This window comes from Parasteatoda tepidariorum, chromosome 6 (genome assembly GCF_043381705.1).
Source record: "Parasteatoda tepidariorum isolate YZ-2023 chromosome 6, CAS_Ptep_4.0, whole genome shotgun sequence".
In the NCBI taxonomy this organism is placed as follows: Eukaryota; Metazoa; Arthropoda; class Arachnida; order Araneae; family Theridiidae; genus Parasteatoda; species Parasteatoda tepidariorum.
The window spans coordinates 3,502,437-3,518,323 of record NC_092209.1 but is presented as its reverse complement, the minus strand read 5'-3'; the positions used below and the strand labels follow the sequence as shown (position 1 = coordinate 3,518,323).

The 15,887-nt window shown below is 29.3% G+C and overlaps 1 protein-coding gene across 1 annotated transcript in view; it reads left to right on the top strand.

The window, feature by feature from the left end:
• The first annotated feature begins 313 nt into the window (after positions 1 to 313).
• Positions 314 to 15,887, top strand: part of LOC107438899 (uncharacterized) — a 32,546-nt gene continuing 16,972 nt past the window's right edge. The window contains exon 1 of the mRNA XM_016051311.3: positions 314 to 491. The gene's annotated coding sequence lies outside the window, so the exon portion shown is untranslated. The remainder of the gene's footprint in view (positions 492 to 15,887) is intronic.

Here is a 15,887-nt window from a genome sequence, read left to right as displayed (position 1 = left end):
ACCCAGGCTACTCATAGCGGTTCACTGTCAGTTGCCGCAGCAAGTAATGCCTTTACTCTGGTTTTCTACAGATAATCGTGTTTTCACGATCTGTTCATTTCAGGAACAAAACGAAATACATGTTCTTTCCATAAAAATAAAAAAATTAATGATAAATAAATGAATGAAAAATTTTTAAATCATTTCCGTTTTGTTAACCGTTGAAGTACCAAAAAAAAAATTTCTCAAACTAGCAATTCTGTAAAGAGAAAAATGGTTTTCTTTTTTTTTTTCCAATCCAAGTTCGATTACGGCACGCAAAAAATGTATACCACCAAACGTTGGCGATATTTCGCCAAGTCAATTCTCGCGCGGCATCAGAACAAAAGCGAGAATTAAAATTTATTTGATTAGCCGAATAGAGTTGTTGATAGCTGGATGATTAAACGAGTAGTTGAGTTTCAGTTAAATAAATGACAAAGTAAAAAAAAAAATGATGTCTTAGCAGTTCAGTAAGTACATAAGTTCTTTATTTTTAGAACAAGACGGACTGTAGCCCTGATTTTCCTGAGTGTATAAATTCTTTTTTTTTGTATTTTGATTTGCTTGTTGGTGCAATTCTTAACATGACGGTTTAGCTTGTGTTACTGTCTCCTCAATGCTTCAATTTATGTATTTCAGTAAATAATTTTTCTTCTTTTTTTAAATGCTTTCTTTTTGATTTATTTTCACTTCAATACATTTGTTCAAGTTAGAACTATAATTTTTTATCGATAGCGTTAGTTTTAAACTTTAATTTAACAGAACAGAAACGAATTTCTTTTTTCGTTCATTACATTATTGTTTTTAAAATGTTTGACTACAATAATCTAACTTACTAACGTCACTCAAATTTATTATTCTGAATAATGTTATTTCGTTACTTGTTTCGCGTTCTTAGCTTTTAAGATACTAAATAATGTAAACATTGTTGGTTAATTAAAGTTAACAATTATGTGCTATTTGTATTGATTGATGTTTATTGCCTAATATTAAAATGCAGGTAAACTTAACATTCTATCAGAATTAAATATGATAAAATTGTCTAGAACTAGAATCTGACTGTTTGTTCATTATAAAAGTGTATTCCAGACATGTAACGTAAAATTATGTTCCAAATTTATTTTAGAACTATGACTATTTTTAGATCAATTCGTTATTCCAAAAATACCACGAAGAGCCATATTTTAGTCAAAATTTCACATTTTAACCTGAGAAAAAGAATGCAATAATTTGAGAGATTTTTTTTTCGTTAATTTTTCTTTTGTAAAAAAGTGAAGTACACCAAAACTTTTTTTAAGTAATAAAAACATATTGCTAACAATACTTTAAGTAATTAAATAAAATTTTCCGAGCCATATGCAGCACAATTTTCATAAAGTAAAATTTATTTGCGATTGTAACATTGTCTAGTTGTAAATAGTAAACTTACCAAGTTTTTAGTAAAATTAGAATATGCAAATAGTAGATAAGCATAAAATACAAGAAAAATATGCAAGTACTACAAGATTTATACAATAAATGACTCTAAAACGCAACAATCTAAAACTTTTTCAGAATATGTTGGCTTACCCAATCGTACATATAGTGAAATTTGCACTTATAAAAATAGGATAGATAAAAATTATAAACAAAAATTTATACTTTTAAAATCTAATTTAAAACTCACACTATAATACTTAATAAAAAAAATGAAATAAATTCATTCTTAAAGTATTCGATTAGATTATTTTAAATATAAAACTAAACCAGAAAATCAGATAATACTTATAATTAAAAAAGAAGGGAATTTGTGTGTGTCTTTATATTGTTGGTGAAAGACGTAGGGAACAATAGATTTTGTGGGGGGGGGGAGGCAAATTGCAAAATTAGCCAACTCTAATTCGCTTTAAAACTAACTATAGGTCAATTTTAAAAACTCTGATCTTTTTATTTTTTTCATAATTTATATATAATAAGTATTTTTTCTTAACTCATTTTAAACGATGTTGATAATTAAAAAATATCTGATTTGAAACCCTTGTAATCACTAAAAAACTTCGAACATTTTTGTATAAAAATAATGCAATTAACAGCAAATGATCTTAAATAAATCGTATCTTTGGTAAAAAAAATACTTTGTATTTTCAATAAATCAATGATTTGAAGAATTAAAGTTAAATGAGTGGAAATGCTGTTTTTTATACCTTTTATTCAAATTAATTTATTGATGAATTTTTATTTGCTTCCTTTATAAAGCAGTCTAATTCTTGGTGAAGTCGTTTACATTCAAATCGTCTACAACAGTGGTTCCAAATTTTTTTTCCGGATATGAAACCCTAATGGATCGATTTTTTTAGGCTCTAATCAAATATATATTTCATTAGCAATTATCAGCATATTAATCAAAGAAGTACTACTAATTATTTTAAAAATATTTAATGATTTCAATTTCATTATTTTGAAAATATTTAATGAATGTATGAAGTATGAAATTTTTTTATCATATCATTTTATAAATGCTAGTTTTAATTTAATTTTTTTATGGCTGAGATTTGAGTTTACAGGTCTGGATCTAATGTAGTTCATAATTTGATTTAGTGTGTTCAAAAAACTGAAGTTGGAAAAAAAATGCAGAGAATGGTTATTATACTTCTTAATTCTTAGAAACATACTTCTTAATTGTTATTTTCATTTGATGCAAAATACAAAGATGATGCAATTTCTCATAAATGCTTTTCATTATTCATTCAATATATTGTTATAAGAAAAAAAAAGTTTTAATTTTACTTTCACAAGCATATCAATTAAATAATTTCATAAAAAGCGGGGATAATAAATTAATTATGGATAATTAATTAAATATAAATTTAATCAACCCTTTTTACTCTTGGGTTACCTGGAACACCACTTGGGAACCGCTAATCTAAAACATCTTTTTCTGAGGAGAGAAGAATTAATTTTTTTTCCATTATTTTGTAATTTTTTCAAGGTTTTCTCTACTTTTTGAACTTAATATTCTTATGAATTTTTATTATATTTTGCTTTTTTTAATACTAATTTTAGTATTGAAAAGAAATATCTGCAAAAAATATTGTCTAGAAAAATTAGAATTGCTACTTTGAAATCTTTTATAAATTTTTTAGGTAAATATTCTTTAAACAACATACTCATTTTTTTAAAAAGTATTTTTCGTCTTTTTAATTTTTTTTTCTCTGCTCATCTAACTACGTGGAAGTTTTTAAAAGTTGAATTATTAAAATTGTTTTTCTAATTATTTTTTTTATTTCCTTTTTTAGTAACTAATATTAAATTTTTTAAATTTTCATTATTTTTTTAACTTTTAAATTTTACATTATTTAACTTTTACTAATTACATGCAAAGTACTTTAAAATCAAGAGAATTATTTTCGAAAAGAAAAAAAAATCTTCTAAAAATATTGAGTTTCAAAAATTCAGATTAATAAAAGTTTAATTCTCTCAAAAATATGCATGTGTATGCTGCCTCCCAGAAAAAGGAAAAAAAAAACGGTCGTAACTTCTTCCATCTCAATTCAGTTTTAGTGACTTTTTCTGTATAAATACTGTCAGAACAAAAAAAAAAAAAAAAAANAAAAAAAAAAAAAAAAAAAAAAAAAAAAAAAAAAAAAAAAAAAAAAAAAAAGAACTTGATTACTGAAATAGATTCTTTTAAAACGAAGTGCATAAAAAGTTAATTTTAGAAATAACATGAATTATACCTAGTTTCATTAAAATATCTTTAATGTGTAAGTATAACGACTTCTTTTGAGAGAATTGGCGAATTTCTAATAGATTTCAAGAATTTTAGCAGGATTCTAAAGTACACTAAAATACAGCAATGCAAATCTCATTGTGTAATCCCTTGTAATGATTTGGTTACTTTGTTCAAGATTAACTAAATCACTCTTATTAAAAACAAATCTTTTTAATATAATTTTTCAGATTAAAATTATATGTACAAGGCTTAGTTACAAATATTTACACAGTTCTACACAGATTATATTCGCTTTTTACCGAACACTAGATTAATAAAAACAAAGAGAGTTTTTAAGATTTGTAGCATTCGAAAAATAACGAGTAGCCCAAATTCGATTTTCAGTAGCGGGGACATTTAAAAGTAGCCCAATCCGCTACTTGTAGCCCAATCTGGCAACACTGCGCTCATCATCTTTCGTCTCTCCAGGACTGCTCTGACCTCTTCTGTCGGTATTTCTCCCCTTCAACACGTGTTTGGATTTCTCAGAATTTTCTAGGAGACACCAGAGGGAAATGAAGTCAGCTGTCCATGATGTTACTTTTTTGGAGTTCTTCCTCCCTCTCTGCAACTGACCATCATTTAATAACAGATGTATTCTTTGGGGGCCTGTCTGTTTCGAGAAGTGCAATAGCTATCTTTTGGAAGATATGGGTTAATGGCATAGCTTAGCTATATGAAGAGAAAACAGGGTTCCCATGGTCCTTAAAAACTGCTTAATTTTTATTTTGGAAAATAAGGGCCCTTAGAAGTACGTAATTTTGGTAAGGGCTTTTAAAAGTGCTAAATTTTTCAGCGTCACTGTAGTTGACAGGAGCAATTTTTCGGTCTTACAAAAATATTTAAAACTAAAAGTTGTTCTTTTATCACCTAGAATTTGACCATGCATCGAGAGTAGAGCATTTTAGAGAGACTAGAAGGAAAGTGTGTGAGGGTGCTACAAGCAAGAAAATATGTCCTTTCATTAATATATTATTATATATTAATATATATTATTCCTTTTTGCCTAGAATGATACTCCATGACAGTGCTTCCCAAAGTGGTCCATATGGACTCCCAGGGTTCCGTGGTACCATTCAGGGGGTCCGTGAAAAATAAAAACTGATTTAGGGGTCCCTGAACAACGTCAGGGGGTCCGCGTGAGGTTTAATGTAAAATAATAAAATTGTGATTGGCTTTTATTATTATGGAAATTAAGATAAATAAAATAGTAGTGATTTTTACGTCCTAAGTAAACTATGAATCAAGGTTGGTGCTTATAATTATTAACAGTGGTTTGTTACAAATTAAACAGTTGATTTACAAATTTTCATATATCTTTTGTTCCCTTTTTAAGAGATAACAGTATGAATGAGTCGAAGAAAAAATGCCGAAAATACAGTGTTGATTATTTGAAGTATGTCTTTATTTCTTCACCAGGAAATTGTACTTTACCTATGTGTCTTCGATGTAATAAAACTGTAACAAGTGATTCAATGAAACATTCAATTGATAAAAATCCATAGTGATAAAAAGGATAAAGATTTAACTATTTTTCAAACAATCAAGGAAAAATATCTGAAAACACCGTCACTGCAATAACTTATAGAGACAACATTTGTTGTTGTTGTTTCTAATGCCACTTGCCACACGGACAAGCCTGTTCGCTGAAACCGAGCAAATTTAAGGCAGAGTGTGTGCTTCTTGTTTTTCAGTGGCGCCATCCAATGGCCAAGAATTCGACTTCAGCCACACACACGTCACAGCCCGTTTTATAGATCGGACCCATTCACACATCCATTCATTCATCCTCAGATCGTAATTTTGACCTGAATCAGAGAACGATCGATCTCCAATCCAGTACCCCCAGAGGTATTGATTTGTTATGGGAACATCGAGGACTTTGCGACTCGACATATTTAACGTGCATCAGTCACCATTTTATTACACAGGGAGTCTTTGGCCGGCGGGGTTTGAACTCGCGGACATGGGCCCAGCGCCCTACCGACCTGGCTATCCCGGCCGGGACAACATCGAACCGAGGTGGCGTTGGATTGAATGTTTCTGTATATAACATGATTGCAAAGCCCGGAAAGCCTCATACTATTGAAGAACTTATTTTACTAGCTGTAAGTGAGATAATACTCACCGGGTTGCATAAACCAGCTTTTAACATTGTAAAAAGAATTCCACGGAGTAATAATAATGTACAAAGAATGATTGACAAAATATCTCAGTGCGTAGAAAATTCTTTATGTGAGTACTTAAAAATATCTAAATTTTCTATACAGCTTGACGAGTACACTTATCCAGGAAACGAAGCTTTTACTTTTAGCTTATGTAAGATTTGTAAAAAATAAAGTTTTTACAAGGATTGTTATTTGCTAAATGTTTGGAAAGCGATGCGAAAGGTGAAACGCTATTGACTGAATTAAAAGCTATACCCTTGATTAATATCATTTCTGTAGCTACTGACGGTGCTCCGGCAATGGTAGGAAGATACCGAGGTTTTCTGGCTAATTTAAAACAAGCTGCAGCGAATGTATTTTCAGTGCATTTGCCAAACTTAACGAAACTAATTTGAAACTACGAGATGAACAATTAAATTTAATCAAAACTAAAATCGTAAAACTGCGTTTGTTGCAAAACTTTTTCTGTATAAACAAAATTTGGGAAGAGGATATATTGTTCTCTCAGTTTCTGTGCCGTAATAAACCTCATCACAAAAAAAAAAAAAAAAAAAAAAAAATTAGAAATTAGTGCTCGCAAGCATTGGACCGGACTTAAATACACTCTTTAAATCTCATCACGTACATCCAAGTCATTAATTTTTTTATTTTATTTTAAACAAAAGATATAATTTCAATAAATAGTTCTTCAACAAAATGTTTTTTTTTTTTTTTTTTTTTTTTTTTTTTTTTTTAAATTTTTATACCGTACATATATGCAGTTTTTCACTTGGGGGTCCGTGGGCTAGTTTTGACAATACAAAGGGGTCCATGGGTCAAAAAAGTTTGGGAACCACTCTATGAGGAGAGTGGAGCATTCCAAAATAATAGTGTGTGGACAAGGGGGATACTGCACATGGAATCATGCCATCTTCTGTGGGGGGGGGGGGTTGTTAGTTCTAAGTAGAACAACAGCTAACTAAGTGGAACCCACATTAACCTTTAAAATCAACAGAATTCAAGAAATTCGGTTTTACTGATAGCGCGCGTGCTTATAAGAACAACATAAAGCCCTAAGATAAGAAGTATCAGAAAAAATGTTTGAACTAGAATCCATAACGAAAACTAATCAGATTGTTACATAAAAATTTAAATCTACTCAATTAAAAGATTCCAAACTTTTTGTTATTAATGTCTATTAAATTAAAATTGAAATTTAGATTTTTTTAATCATTTTGTTCAATTAACATTGCAACTTAATATACTTTTTTTTTTCAATTCTTCCAATTTTTGGTTGCTTTAAAATTAGTCCATGTTTCTTGCTAGGTTGTTTAGTAATATTATGTAAAGTTCTTAATTTCTTACAAACAGCTTTGGCTCGAAATTTTTTTATGTAAAGCTCATAATAAAAGTAAATATAAAACATTTGCTGTTTAGTAATAATTTTAAAATGGTTAAGTTTATACTGTTTTCAATATGTTTGTCCAAACTTTTCAATATTGTTTTTATAAACATTACCTGATAAGGTGATATTACCGGATTACTTTATAATAAAAGAATACCACTTTCAGTTTTAAACTGTTAATTTAGGATAAAAATAAAATAACAAATCATAATAATAATAGAGAATAATATTAAGAATGATAGACGATGATAAAGAAATATTACAAATAAATATATCTGCAAATGATGAAAAAATAAATAATTTATCAGTATTTGGTAATTAAGAAACCTTACCAATTTTCTGGCCATAGGAATGTGTTGATGACTTTGAAAAATCATTTTGACCTTTTTATTTATATATTCCACCGAAAACTAATATAAAAAGCATATAGGTTTAAAAATTATAAATCTTCCCAAGCATAATTGTATTTTTATTCTATAAATTTTTTTTATAAAATATTGATTACAATGAATTTAAAAGCCTAATGGAAAAATATTGGAATGATTTAAGGTGCTTAGATATTAGTAGGGCCTGTATTTATTTGAAATAGGACTTAATTATACATGGCATAGTTAAGAAAACTACTTTCATGCTTAACTCTAATTGAACTTTTTAGTATTAAATCTTTTAATTTATACCCATGTAACATTCTATTAATAGAAAATAAATAATTTTTTTGGCATAACGGAATATTAAGCAAAATTGCCCACAACTGAAATTGTGATGCAGTAAAATATAAAAACTTGTTCTAATAATTTTTTCAATTCTTTTTCCAAATTTCTTTTTTTTTTCATATACAAAAAAAAAAAAAAAATTTGAATCTGTTTTTTATAATTTTTATTGAATATAAATATAATTTTTTATAACTTTTTAAATATTTTTTTGAGAACGGTAAATAATTGAAATTGTCACTGATTGCATATGTATATTCGATGATAAACAATCATACTATTTTTAAGGTCCTTAATTTTTCAAAAAAGTCCTTAATTTTTTCAAAAAAAATTTCTTAATTTTTGCTTTGTTAAAAGAGTGGGAACCCTGGAAAACAGCTATATCACGTCAAAAAAAAAATATTAAGGGTGTCTTGGAGTATCGAAAAAATTCGATAAAACCCTCTGACTAACATAACGAGGTGTTCTTTCCTCCAAGTACTAAGTCTAGGGGAGATGGGAAACCCACTAACACACCTGTAGTTTTGGCGAGATTTACAATGAGCCATACCCCAATATTTTGCCTAAATGTAAATTTTTCGGTAGTTGATTGCATATTATGAAAAAAAAAATTTTTTTTTTTAACAGCTGAACAAAATTTAAGTTTGTATAATTAAAAATTTGATTTTTGGCACTCGCAAAAGAAATAAGTCCTTTTTAAAATTTGAAATTTTTTTTTCATTTTTTAAAAGGTTGCATTAAGGTAAGTGAAATACTTTTTTTTTTTTAAGATGCAGAAAAAATGTTTATTTAAATTGTATTAACTACATTAATGTCTAGTAATGAAACATAATTTTATGTTACAAATTTATCCTTACTTTTTTTAACTAGTCGTTTTTTACGTCTGGATGAAACATTAGTTAATAGATGCTTTGAATTCAGAAGTTGAATCAAAACAAAAGAGTACATAAATATTGATAATAATCGAATAACCTCTTCTGATGAAATAAAATACTTCTCTTTCAATATAATAAATATCACCCTAATAAATAATTTATTTATATTAACTACGTATTTGAAAGTTAAAGTTTCTATGAGAGAAACTCATTACCATACAATCGAGAGCAATAAAAACGTATAATAAACTATGAATATTTATAATTTAATTTTAAACTGTCACTAATCTGTGTGACCACTTGTTTGAAATAAAATAAAGTGAAAAACACTTAAGTGTTCCTCGTAATTGCTATTTCACTTTTTTTTGTGATTATGGTTTTGTTGATTCGACATTTTTTTTCCTTTGGCTGTTTATTTTCCGTCTTATAAAGTTTATATTTATTCATGTAGTGCACACCTTAAATATTAAATCGTTCATTTAAAATTGTGTTACGGAAATACTATTTTGAGCACGATTCTATAATTAAATTGTCCAACGTGGCAATGACTTTCATTTTTTACCCTTATATACCCGTCCAAGCATGTAAATATTCACCAATATCGTAAAATATAGATTAACCTCAAATTTTAAAGAAATTCCTGAAAGGGGCGAATCAAAGGCACCGAAGGAAATAAAAAAAAAAATAGTGCGTGGAATCCCTCCGCACGGAAGAAGTTAAACTTCGCAAACCTGCGACGTTAATAGTAGAAGAATCAGCAGTCGTACAAGGATCACTAGTTCTGTTCAACGACTCTTTTTCCTGCTCCGCTCGCTTCCGTGCTCTGTAATCACAGTAATATTGTGCATTTTTCCCTCGTGGACCTCTTGAACCAGTGGAAGTGCTTGTGGTTGCCCTGGAAAATGTATTTGTATTAATAATGTATGTGAATGCGTCATAATGTAATTTCAGAAGAGAAAACCTAACAATCAATTGATATTCACGAGAGACGTACCTTGACATAACCTTAAATCCGTCGCATTGTCCGTGGGATTGTTTTCACTCATTTTTTACAATTGTTATCCACTAAATTTGAAAATAAAAAATACTACCCTATTAAATTATATGTGTATCAAAACAAACTAAAAAAATATTTATAGAAAAACAATACTTTTATTATTTTTATGCTAGTGAGAACCAAAACAATATGGAAATGAATGAGGGAAAACTGGATCCTACCACGTGATTTCCCGGCCAATAAAAATGTAGCGTTAAACGTTTAACGCAACCTTGTTGGAAGTCGCATAAGAAGTATAACTTCAGATAACAAAATGGATTACATTTCATAAAACTTAAGTATTATTGAATTTAATTATCTAAATAAGAATTTATTAAGCAAAGTTTAATTTTTTTTCTGTAGTAATGCTTATTTTTAATTTTAAAAAAAATTATAGTTACATTATTTATACACACATTTTGTGCCTTGTGTTAAAGTATTTAACAATTTTTTGAATAATTTGATACTTATGCACGTAAATATCAGTTGTCATAATTGTCTAAAAATTAGAGTAAATGATTGTCTTCTTTTTTATATTTATTTTTAAATAAATACTTTCGTTTCAAAATGCCCTACAGAAAAAGTAAAAAAATAAAGTTTCCTTCTTTTCGAAACTATATAAGTCCATAGAGTTTCCCTATAATATGCAACAAACTGTGTTTTCAAATCTATTTTTCGCTTCAAATCATGTTTTTGCTAGTATTTATTTCACTTGTTTTCCTATTAATGCAACGAAATATGACTTAAAGAAGGGTTTATTTTATTTTTTCGGAAATATCTATATTTTTTTCTATTTTATGAAGGAAATTTAGAAGCGCTCTTAATGGCAGTTAAATTTGCAATTAACAAAAATTATACGTTTTATAACAATAAGACTAATACTATTTCATCTCTAATTTCTCTAGTTATTTTTTGAGCTGATAAAGACAAAAAGCGCAGTTTTGCTTGAATAGAGCTTCAATACAAAAAAAAGTACTAAAGGGAGAAATTTTTAAAATTTAATGGGGCAGAAATCTGCAAATATTTTAATTTACATTAAGGATGAGGATATAAAGGATTATCAAAAAATAAAAGAAACTATTCTTATAGAGTTTGAACCAACACCGTTAGCGCGTTTGCTAAATTTTCAAGGAGCAAAGCGTTTACCGAATGAAACTCATGTTTAATTTGCTTCACGGTTTTGAGCAATATGGTAAATTGCGAAACGTTTCTGATTTTGAAACATTAAAAGAACTAATAGTTAGTGACAAATTATATCAATCACTCAATCAGGAAACCGCGACGCACATAAAACAGGAAAGAAATTTTTTTAAGCCTTTGGTTTTGGGTATAGAGTGTGATTTATATTTTGCATAAAAAAATAAATCTTTTTTGAAGTGCACTCACCTAAATCTAGATTTATCACAAACGAATATAACTCCTGATAGGAAAAGATATATATTTACCCTCAAAAACGTAAATAAGAATTGAAATTAAGAGAAAAATAAGAAGTTATATTTGTGATGAAAACCACATGACCCTAAAGTGTAATAAAAGAAAGCTCAATAAAAAATAAGTCTTCACCCATTAAAAAGAAGGATAATAAACGAGCAGAGATCGCCTAATTGATTCTGCTTGTCAATTATTTGTAATTAATTAGAATATTTTCAATAACTGAGTAGGTTAACATCTGCCTATGGAGAAATCGATTATAACTTCGATCTCATTAGGAATAGTTGATACCTCATTAAATCACCGATAAATTATGTCTCTCTATGAGTCATCATGCGAAATATCTATCGTATAATAATGAAAATAAGTAAAAGCGAGCTTTTTCAGAAGAGAAGGAGGCCCGTAGACGAAACAACGTTATCTGCGGGAGAGAATGATTCCATTTCTACCGAAGAATGTTTTATTGCCTCTGCAAGAACAAATAGTGTTCTTCTTAAGAAAATGTTCGGCAAGTTTTAAAATTAAATAAAGGAAATTTTATTTTATTTGAGAATTTAATTTATCGTAAGGATAAAAATTCTTAACGAGCCTGTAACTCAATTAGTATTACTACGTAAAAGAATGGAAAAAGTGATGAAACTCGCTAACAAATCTGTTTTCGGAGGTTATTTCGGAGTTGAGAAAACTAAAGAACGAATATAGTTTCTATTGGCCTAATATGAGAAGCGATATTTCGAAATTCATATTAACATGTGGGGGTTGTTAATCGAGGAGAAAAGAAAAAATGAGTGATCCAATTATGCTTGTTCTTCTACCAGAAGTTCCATTTGAAGTTGTGAACGTAGATTTGATAGGCCCAATTAAATCTCCATCTGGTCGTGGGCATAAGTATATATTGTGTTTAATGGACCAAATGTCTCGTTGTCCCGTTGACCCTTTCGGTCACTTTCCGCAAAAGTGACTTGTGATGCGCTTTTAAATATATTTATTAGTTTATAAAAAGAATTGGATCAAATCCTATATTTTCTTATCCTGGATATTCTGCCAGCAACGGTTTGGTAGAACGCTGGAATGAAGTTTTAAAAGACATGTCGCATCATATCTTTACAGAAGATCCTCGAAATTGGAATCGACAGCACCCATTTTTACTTTCTGCTTACCGTGAAGTCCCAAACACAGCGGTTGGTGTGTCAAATTACTGTGTGCTCGACTTCGCGCGCAGGTCGTCGGGCTACCGAAGCGGGGGTGCCATCCCTTCCGCAGAGGATCAAAATTGTGATGGCATGTCTTCGGATCATCCTCCGGGATGTTTCCCAGACCGTCGCCAATAGCCCATTGTGCAGCTCTAGTGCGACGTAAATTAACAACAACAACAACAAATTACTGTATGGCAGAGAAGCAAGAGGACCACTTGCCATTCTTAAATCCTCTTGTGCAGGGGAGATTTTTCCACCCACAGAGGTCACCTAATCAGCTGTAGATTACTTGCAAGAAATGAAAATAAAACTAGAACTAGCAGCTGAAAATGCCTCATTAGTAGCAGCTGATAAGCAAAAATCTTACGGTGACTATTTCAATGAAAGATCTTCAGTTAGAAAATTTTCCAAAGGAGAGAGATCAAATCGTGCTATTAATTCCGGATTTCAATAACAAAATGTATGCAAGATGGACTGGTCCGAGGGTGATAGTTCAGCAACATCATCCCCATTCATGCAAAGAGAAACTATCTGATGCAAGTGTGAAACATGTTCACGTGAATAAAATTCGGAAGTATCATCCTCAATCTCTGTTTGTGGGAGTTATTTTTGAAGAGGACTTATGTCAATTTAAAAAAAAAAATTATAAATTTAAGAATTGTTAAAGTTTACTTGATGTTAAAGTTTATACTCACATTAGAAGTGATACATAACTGAGTTGTGTTATTTAAAATATGTCAATTGATATTATTTAATATGTGAGTGATTTTGTATCCATTATTCGTCCGAAATGAATATTTTGTGTTGTTCAGTATAGGCTAAATACCAAATATTTGTATGTTGCATCTCTAATTTAGTAGCAGCCATAGCTGTTTATTTTTGAAAATTTAATTTTTTTTTTCATTATAATTTTATAATGTTGAGCATGATCTTGTATCCATTTACAATTTAAAAACTCCTTGAAAAGATTTTTTGCCATAACGGGACCCTATTTGCGCAAATTCACAAAACAGGACCCTGGTTGAAAGAATGTGACTTAACGCGTATTTTATATTCACAAATTACGAGTAATTTTTTTACAATTTTACAAAAACCGGACCTTTCACAAAATGTCTGGACAGACCCATGACTCTAGACTTGCTGAAGGCTTATTAAGCAGTGTCCATCGACCCAAAGTGCAAAGAACTTACTTCTTTTAAAACTCATAGGCATCATTATCAGTTTAAGGTCACGAGTTTTGGTCTTAAAAATGCATCAGCAACCTTTCAGAGAGAAGTGAATAGAGTCTTAAATCAGCACCAAGCTTTTTCACGCCCCTACATTGACGAAATTGCCATATTTTCGGGAATTTGGAACGAGCACATGATTCATCTGAGAATCATTTTGTCTAAGTTACGAGAACTCAACTTCAAGGTGAACTTGAAAAAGTGCTCTTTCGCGAAGACTCAGATTAAATATTTGAGTCACATAATATGTTCAGACCGACATCAGCCTGATCCAGAGAAAATCAGTGTGATTGAGAACTTGCCACATCTAAAAACCAAAAAAGATCTACACAGTGCTCTTGGTTTGTGCAACTATTATCGTGACAACATATTCAGCGCTTGTGTTTCCATTAACTGAACTTACAAAGAAGAAAGTTGCAGATAATACTCCTTGGACACAGTGATGGGCATCATTCACGAAAATTTTATTCATGACTAAATTTATTCAGAATAAATTTATTCTGAATGATTATTCATATGAAAATTTAGTCATTATTCATCATTCATTATGCAAATGTATAAAAAATTTTGAATAATGATTGATGAATAAACTCATTAGTCATGACTAATTTTTCTGAATAAAATTTGAATAACCAGCAAAAAATGCAATCGATATGTCATTGTCTATAACGAGATGCAAAACATCGTTTGCTCTTAAACGTCTTATTTTAGGAATTTAACTATAAAACTAAGACAAGTATGACTATTTATTTTTATGTTATTTTAACTTACTCCAGCTTAACATACTTAGTTGTGTTAAAAAGTAGGTTTATAACAGTTTAGTTACTTAAGTTCATTTTGAAATTTTGTTCTAAAATCTATAGAACGCAATTTTTTATAGTTTTTGAATGCAAACGATAATATTATTTTAAATTTTTAAATAAAATTTTAATTTAAAAAATTAAACCCTTCTTTGCCATGTAACCATTTCTCAAAAGTATGCATTATGTTAGACAAAAGTAAATTTTCTCAAACATAATATAAATATACTTGAAAAGGATTAACGTTTTATTTGTAGTTGTCATAATCGTAGTCAATTAGAGAATTCCGTGCCCATTTTTGTTGACGAGTGAAATTATTCAGTTATTCTTGGCTAATGAATAAAGGATACTGAATAACGAATAATGAATGATTTATTCTTTATTCAAAATATTTCTGACTAATGAATAAATCTTTATTCATCATTCATTATTCAGATTTTGAATAATTATTCATCATTCTTTATTAATTATTCTGAATGACAAATGCCCATCTCTGCTTGGACACAAGAACATGATGCGGCTTTTCTTCATCTGGAAAGAACTTTGGTTGAAGCTCCTTCTTTATTCACTCCGATTTGTAACTTACCTTTCATTATTCATGCCGATGCATCCCAGATTGCGGTTGCTGCGTGTTTGTCACGAAAAGTAATACACCCTATGGCATATACCAGCCAGAAATTAAGTGCTAGTCAGTAGTCATGGTCTACTATTGAGAGAGAAGCATATGCCATAGTGTGGAGTTTGAAAATTTTGGGTTCAAAAAAAGAGTTCTATACGGATCACAACCCTCTACCATTTCTAACCAAAAGTGCACCGCAATCTGAACGACTCCAAAAATAGGCATTCGCTTTACAAAGATATGACATTACTTCCAGACATTGCCCTGGAGCTAAAATACGTGCAGATGTTCTAACACGTCTATTTTATTGTTTTTACATAATTAATTTTTTTAGCTAGCATAAGAAACAATTTTAGTGCTTAAAAAACATTCATTTGTTTTTTTGTTTTCTCATTAAGTTATTCGTAAACATTATCTTTACTCTTTTAAATATATTAATTTTGGTTCATGATTAAAATATATAGCATATAAAGTAACATAGTATATAAGTATAGTATATATACTAATTTTATATTAATATTTGGTAAGCTTGTTTTAATATTTGTAATTTTTTGTGTAAATATATAATTGTTGTTTTAATAGTGGATAATTATTATTTTCATGTGGTTAATTGCAAGCTTACTTTTATATATTTTATAAGCTACATATTTTATAGAAATATTCAGTGCTT